The sequence below is a fragment of the Leptonychotes weddellii genome, chromosome 1 (assembly GCF_054177405.1).
Source record: "Leptonychotes weddellii isolate Sample4059 chromosome 1, ASM5417740v2, whole genome shotgun sequence".
In the NCBI taxonomy this organism is placed as follows: domain Eukaryota; kingdom Metazoa; phylum Chordata; class Mammalia; order Carnivora; family Phocidae; genus Leptonychotes; species Leptonychotes weddellii.
Window position 1 is genome coordinate 167,320,741 of NC_138369.1, and position 8,257 is coordinate 167,328,997.

Consider the following 8,257-nt stretch of genomic DNA (forward strand, 5'->3'; position numbering starts at 1 on the left):
GAGAGACAGAGAACATGAGAGGGAGGAGGGTCAGAGGGAGAAGCAGACTCCCTGCCGAGCTGGGAGCCCGATGCGGGACTCGATCCCGGGACTCCAGGATCATGACCTGAGCCGAAGGCAGTCGCTTAACCGACTGAGCCACCCAGGTGCCCCTCTTTTTTTTTTTTCTTAACATATATTGCATTATTTGTTTCAGAGGCACACCTTACCTTTTACAAGGTAAAAGAAAAACATGGCTTTTGGATGATTCTAACAGCTTTGCACCTTAACAAGGGTTTCTCTGGAATTTCCACAACTGCAAAGATAATTCAGCTATTATACTGATAATAAAATGCATAGTTTTAAGGTCATTCTTAATACTGTGATCAGATAAGATAATTTACTTTTCTCCTAATGGCTTCTTTTTGACAAATGAGAGAACTTTTAGGAAGGACAATGCTCCCTGCACAACAACCAGTAAAGCATGTCACATTCATTTACAACACAATTTTAAGAAAAATGAAGGACAAACTTGTGAGACAGTAAGAATTCATCTGCATTAAATTAATTTGAGCAGGGCATTTCATGTTCCCTTTGGCAACAATGGTATAGGGGAGGAAATAAATCCATCTTATACAACAGTTCTCTTTTGGATTACAGAAAGATTTGAAAAGTTGACATGACCATCATTAAATTTCTCCTAGAAGTCTACAGTTAGTGTATATAACTCATGAGACAAAATATTCACAACGAATATTTGTGAAGAGCACCAGTTATTATGGAACTACTAAATGACATCCCCTTGAATATGTCCTGAGAAGTTCTGGCTTTGTAAACAAGAGCTAATTTCATAAATAAGAACTATCATAGATACTGCTCTATGTAATTTAAACTTAAGCCATCTAGATGTTGGCCTTGACACGTGATGGGTTTAATTAATATTTCTGACCCTAGAAGAACAAATTATTTCACTTACACTTTACTAAAATTAGAGATAATAAATTTAAGGGATCAGCATCTGTTGTTGGAAAATTATCCATCAATATCTTCTAATGGACCTAAAAAAAACCCAAATTTACATTTTTTCCCACAAGGAAGCAAACACATTAATTTTCTCAAAGCACACAAATATTACTCCCATTTGTGGTAAACTGAGTAATGCTCCCCAAAGATATTCTCCTCCTAATCCCCACCCCCCTCCACCCCCGTGGATGTATTACCTTACATAGTCAAAGGGACTTTGCAGATGTGATTGAATTAAGAATATTGAAATGGAGATTCTGGATCATTCAGGTGAGAGTAGTATAATCACAATAGTCCTTGAAAGAGGGATGGATGAGTTAGAGGAAGAGGCAATATGGAGACAGAAAGGACAGAAGCAATGCACCTTGAAAATGGAGGAAGGGGCCATAAGCCAATGAATTCAGATGGCCACTAGAAGCAGAAAAAGGCAAGGAAATAGATTCTCCCCTCAGAGCCTCCAGAAGGAATCAGCTTTGCAAACATCTTGACTTTAGCCCAGTGAAACTGATTTTAGAATTCTGAACTCCAAAATAGTAAGACAATAAATTTGTGTTGTTTTAAGACATTAAGTTTGCAGTAATTTGTTAGAGCAGCCATAGGAAACTAACACACCATTATAATAAGCAAAAGAAAGAAAAATAGTGATGAACTTGAGAGTCCTAGGGGGGGAAAAAAAAATGGGATGTTAAAAACAGGATTTATCTTGATAACTATATATGCTACTTGCTTATCCCTGAGCCATATTATTAATAATGATCATAATCACCCAATCAATATGAATCCACCAGTATGTCTAATCTAAAGATGAAAATTTTCTATTTACTCTTCCTATAATCCCATGCAGATAGCCTTGAGCAATACTATATCTGATGGAGCAAACATCTTCATGTAGGAATCTTCCTGTTTAGCAGAGAAGTTATATCTGAAATCAAATCCTATTAGGCCAATCTGGGGACAATAGGTAGAATATTCAAATATTACCTTTCAAGAACACCACTAGGACTAAGTTTGTGATGCTACCTTCACCAACAGAATCAAAGTTTATTTGAAAGATTTTCAAAGTAATACTATAAAATTATGCCCATTTTTTTTCCTCTTGTTAAAAATAAATCATTGCCCAACTCTCCATTATATTTATGCTATTTGGATTAAGTCCAGCCATAAATTATTCTACCACAAATAGGAAACCATTTAAATAGAAAAGAAAAGTCTCACTTAGTGCTGACAAAATGACAGTACAAAACTGTCAAGGATGGGGGGGAGTAAGTGTTTAGTGGGTAAATATGTCCCTTTTCTTATCAGAACTTGTTCTGAGATCTAGCTTGCTTCCTTTCACAGGCTTAAGCATAATAAAACTTGTGAGAACACTCCTACTTTTCTAGAGTTTACTCAGAAGAGAAGTAGGAGATGGTAATGTTTTGTGCAAGACTGACATTGAATCTGAGGGAGGAAATTAAAAACTTGGAAATACAATGTTGAATATCCCCACAGGAGCATATGGGAGGGCAAGAAAAAATACTTATTGTCTACCATCTGCTAAGTCCCTTACATAAATGACTTTATCAAATTTCTTTAATGTACTAGCAACTCTTCAAAACAGGCATTTTATTCACAATTTATAGATAAAGAAAAGATTGCAAAAAGGGATCTTAATCAATGCCACGCAGCTAGTAAAAGGTAGAATTAGGGTCAATATAACAGCAAGAATAACATAACAGCTTCACCTCACTTGGACCTGGAACTATGCAAAGAGGCAAAACATGAACAAAGAACCTATAAATTAGATACTAGTAATATACCCATTTCACAGAAGAAGCATCTGAGGTAAAGAAAAGCTATACCATTTGTTTCAAGTTCAAACAGCTAACAAGATACAATTTCAAACCCAGGTCTGCAAGACACTTTATTACTCCAAAATGTATGTGCATTATTTCCAGGATTAACTGTGATAATTCTTGTTAACTCTGAGTGTCCAACAATAAGTATGCTACAATTTATCCTTATTCTTATTGAGTTTGAGAATTACTAAACTTCTTCCCTTGTCTTTTACAATTTCACTATTCATTCACATTACAGTTATCCATGAAAAATAAAGTTCAACATACGCACCCTTTTTAGTTGCAAATTTTGGAGCTCAAGTAATACACAGTACATCACACTAAACTGCTAGTATTGTGTGGAATGAAAACAAGGAGATTTTTCACTCAGTAAAAAATAATTGGATTGTTCATTCTTTTATCTACAATATAGTTCATTAAATGTATATTTGTATTAAAAAGCATAATTTTCTTTAACTCTTCCTATGCTTAAATAATACATTTAAGGAACTGGTTTAACAAATCAGAATAATTCATGAATTATACAAGAGAAAATTTTTGTTCAGTGACTTCTGCTTTTTCTTTCCTATCATGTAGTCCATTTTAAGAATCACAAATTTGTCTTAAAGTCAACCTTCTAGCTTTCTCCCAGTTCCTTTACTTTCTCTTAGTTTCTCTTAAGTGGTGAATAAAATGTGTTTATCCAAAGTTACCTTGGCATTAAAACAATGCAGTGAAAATTGTAGTTGTCAATCATGTCCACTGTTCATACATCTCCAAATTTTTCTTCAGTAAATCTCCTCTAATACTCCTTATGTTATCAAGTGTCACCTCAAAAGGAGATAAGGAATGAATCTCATAATGTAAAACGTAAAGTGTTCATTCCTCTCCTTAGTATCCCATGCCCACTCTGAACTACTCCTCTTAAAATGAGCAACTAAGTGAACATGGCACTTTTAGAAAAACAAAGTCCAAAATTCAATCTATACCTCTGCAAATTTTTATCCAAGAAAGCATGACCCAATGGGTATCCTATATGTGAAAAAAAGAACTCACTTTCATCAGTGAATGTTCATGATACTCCAGTATAAGAATTGTTGCTGTTCCACCCATACCTGCTTAGCACTCACTGTTCTCATGCACATAGGTCAGACAACATCCAGGGCTAAGCAGTGACTCTGCCACTGGGGTGGGAAGGGAGAGGGGGGATAGGTACATCACCAGAGCTGTCTCAGCCTGTGCACAAGGTTGTCGGGAAATTCTAGGGCATTAATGTCCCCAGTTCCTGGAGCAGCCCTTAATCAATTATGTAAATCACTCTTGTCCAGGAATGTTTGTAGATAAAGATGTATAATGGTCCTCACCATTCATGAGGGAGAAAATGGTATATCTTTTCTTCTTATCTTCCTCTCTCCCTCCTTCCTCACTCAGCTAACCATCTATCTGGAAGAATTGCACAGGAAGAGAAATAAGGCTTTGGTCAGCACTCTCAAGAGGACTCCTTCCCTGAGAGGTTAAACAATGATGAGCTTCATACAGATGCTGCCTGAGCTACTTTATAGGATCTGAGAGGTTTTGAGGTTCCAGAAAAATTATAAGCCATCCTTTTAATACCAGGACATGGAGGGAATTGGTTGGATGGTCAAGAGGCAAAGAACTTATTATCCTGATTCATTCAAGAATACTTGAGCCATGGGTGTACAGGGAATCCTACAATCAGATGCAAAGTTAGTATACTAACTAACTAACTAACATATACTTAGTTCCCATATATAACTATGTATATTAGGTCTATCACAGGAAAAAAAAAATTGTTTCAAAGTATATAAGACTCCAAGAAGTATTTATTGCTCTTGCTCATCTTCTTCCCATACCCCTAAAGGCTCTACTGAGCATGTAAACACACACAAATGCATCCTCCTGCAAAAAAAAAAAATCACAAACTGTCTTTGTAACGCAAATGGCTTTCTAAGAGTTTAAGTATAGCAGATTATTACCACTTAAGAATGAAAATGAATAAAAAAGCTGAAACAAATTTAAAGTTTTTTTTTCTCTCTCTCTCACTTGAGTTAAAATGAGGTTTACTTTGAATCAGTCCATATCAGACAAAGCACCCATGGCATATATAAAGATTTAATAAATTTTTATGAATGTGGTCATGTATCAAAAAATAAAATTGTTTGGTTTCTAACTTCCTCTTCTCATAAATCCTATACAGGCATACATTACCTGCCAGTGTTCAAGGAATCTTAAAGACTATTATTCACTGTGAAGTCTGATAGTTTACTCTGAAAGCAAGTTGTAGCTATGTTTCAAGTTCACACTAAACAGTTTTAAAATGCATCTAAATGTGGACTGTCTTCTATCTTGATTATAAAACATAAATTATTCCAAGAATACTCTTAGCAAATATTGAGTCTGCCTTTCAAATCTACTCTTATAAAGGAGAACACACGGTCAGCTGTTAGAAGTTTGGGAGTATTTGAAAGTGAAGAACTCTGCACAATTAAATTTTCTTTTATGTAAAAGAATAAAACCAGTTTTGGGGCGCCTGGGTGGCTCAGTCATTAAGCGTCTGCCTTCGGCTCAGGTCATGATCCCAGGGTCCTGGGATCGAGCCCCACATCGGGCTCTCTGCTCAGAGGGAAGCCTGCTTCTCCCTCTCCCACTCCCCCTGCTTGTGTTCCCTCTCGCTGTCTCTCTCTCTGTCAAATAAATAAATAAATAAATAAGAATAAAACCAGTTTTAATAAATAACCAGGAAAAAAACAAGCAATATTTTAGGTATTTTTACAAAAGGCATATTCATGTATCACTACTGTAATAATTTCAACTAAAAGAAGCTGTGCAATTTTGGGGAAAAGCATTGAACTTGAAGTTAAATATCCTAGGCTTACATTTCTAGTTTATTACATAACAATTGTAGAGATTTAGGAAGATTAATCCCTCTATATCATAGCCTTTTCACCTGAAAAATGGAACTAATATTACTGATCTTTCTAAACTTCTGTAAGAAATTAGAAATGGAAGAGATGAGAAAGAACCAGGCTCACAGTGGCAGACAAGAAGGATTTGTTGAATCTAAACTGATGTTAAAGGGAGAAGAAAAGTAAAACATTACATCTTAATTGCTAAAACTGGAGATGCATATATCTCAATTGAAAAGCCAATAAGCTCTCTTAAGCATACAATGACACTGGACCCTTGTAGAGAATTTAGTAAATATGTGAAAGATATAAATTTCATCCCTCAATTTTGGTTCTGATATTTTTTGCTAAACTCATAATCTATATTCTTCACTATTATTAAAATGCATGGTAGACCATATGACAAATTGTATGTCCACCAATTCTACTGAAAAGTATCCAGCAAGGCCCATAAAGTAAGTATTGAATCCAAAAACAAAAATAGCTACCCCAACCACCTAAAAGCAAAACATTAAAAAAAAAGTCTTACGATCATGATGATTAAAAGTTAGTGCTACTAGCAAGAAAGCAACCTCTAAACTAAATAAATTTGTAATACACCTTAGGAATTTTGCCTCACACACACACACATTAGACACATACACACACACACACACACAAGCAAAGTGAAGTAATTAAATTAAGGAAGTTCTGTGGGAAATGTCCATAATTTCATTCCCAGAATTTCTTCAATCCCTTTCCCCAAAGTCCTTTCAGGAAAATAAAGTTGCTCTTCTCTTAATGTGAACTCATCACTTTTCCCATAACATTTTCAGAATAAGAAATATACTTCTGTCAGTCAGACACTTAAAAGTTGTGCTGTTAAAGAACTATTGGTAATAATTTTGGAACAATATGGTATTTAATAATATGGTAATAATTTTGGAACAAAGGCTGAAGAGGAAATGAGTGAATCAACATGGCTTTTAAGCTAAATTGCCATCACATTTCAGAGCCTGTCTAGAGAGCCTGAAGTTCTCTGCCTTTTAATAAGCTTGTGGAGAGTACTGAGCAAAAGAACCTCCCATTCCTCAGACGGTTACCCTCTGGTAAATCAGGGTGAAAGGAACACCGCTCCCCACTTAAGAGAGCAAGGTTGCCCTGTCCCAACGTATATTAGGACTCCCTACTTCCACACTTTTCCGATCCTTTGACTGGACTTGTAAAATTGGGCAGGAACCAAGGGGAAGAAGGGACAGAAGGACAAAACAGGCGGCCAGAAAAACAAATGACTGTCTTGAAAGCTTACAGATAAACACATATAACGCATATATTGGGGGACATTTCCTAAAATCCAGTCACTTCAGCTGAATTCCGTCCGAATCCCCTCATCCTGGCTAGGAGGATAGAAACTGCCCACCGCCCATCCGCCCACCCCCCGCATTTGCAGCCACGCCAAAACCAGTCTGTCATGACTTTGGGTAATTTGTAAAGCCAGCAGTGTTTGGGGAGCTGAGCAAGCTCGCCAATTCCAAGCCTCTAGTTCGAGACCCCTCAGTACATCGCTCTGCTTAACTCACCTGGAGTCAGGTCTAGAAGGCAGCCTCCGCCCAGAGGGACGGGGAAGCAGCCCTGAGAAGCTCAGCACAGTCCGCCTGAATAATGGAAGCAGTGCAGCTGAGCAGCTCCCCCCGGACCTGCTGCTCTAGCTGCTCCCAGATTTCTTCCACTCCCCACCGGAGCTGTCCTTCCTTTCTCCTCCTCCTCCCCGCCTGCCGCTACTGCACTCCCTCTTCCTGGCGGTGGCGCAGAGAGGAGTCCTCCCAGCCTCCCTCCTCCAGGCGCACGAGCTGTCCGTGGTGCTAATGAGGAGGCTCCGGGCTCCTCCGGGTCAGGCGGTGCACGCAAGCCCCTTCGTGAGACACTGGAGTCCCAGGAGCAGTGCTGCAGATTTGCCTCATGCAGTCACCGGAGTAATGGGCTATAAGAGGAGACGAGCTGTACCCTGCAAGCATGTAACACCCCCTTGTCAGTTTAAATAATCAATACCTTCAGACTTCTTCCTAAATAGCTCCAGTAATTCACAAGCGCCTAAAAGTAAAAAAAGGGATTTGAGAATATATCTGTATTAACATTATTCTCTATATAGAGACAATAACTTGGCTAGATTCTAAGACTGAAAAGTCTAAGAAGTGGTATAAGATTCAGTGTGGTTATTTTGACATATCTGGGGTGTACTTGGGGCTCTTTAACCCAAACAAGCAATCTCCTAGTCATGATGACACAGATTCCTAAGGGAAGTCAATGGATACTTATTAAATGCCAGGCTCTTTATTTAATAGCCTCGCTTTTCCCCTCAATTAATCTTTACCACAATTCTATAAAGCAGTATTAGCAACTCTATTTTATAGTTAGGAAGTAGAGACAGAGTAACTTGCTCAAGCTCACAGAGATCCTATGTTTCTGAACCTAAATAACAACTGAAATCTGTATGTCCCACAATCTATACCCTGTGTACAATGTCTTGCAGCA

General features: G+C 37.6%; 1 long non-coding RNA gene across 1 annotated transcript in view; it reads right to left on the bottom strand.

Annotated features, from left to right (window-relative positions):
• The window catches only part of LOC115942081 (uncharacterized), a 25,121-nt gene extending 17,176 nt beyond the window's left edge, over positions 1–7,945 (bottom strand). The window contains exon 1 of the long non-coding RNA XR_014140440.1: positions 7,306–7,945. This is a non-coding gene — a long non-coding RNA (uncharacterized LOC115942081). The remainder of the gene's footprint in view (positions 1–7,305) is intronic.
• Positions 7,946–8,257: the final 312 nt, after the last annotated feature.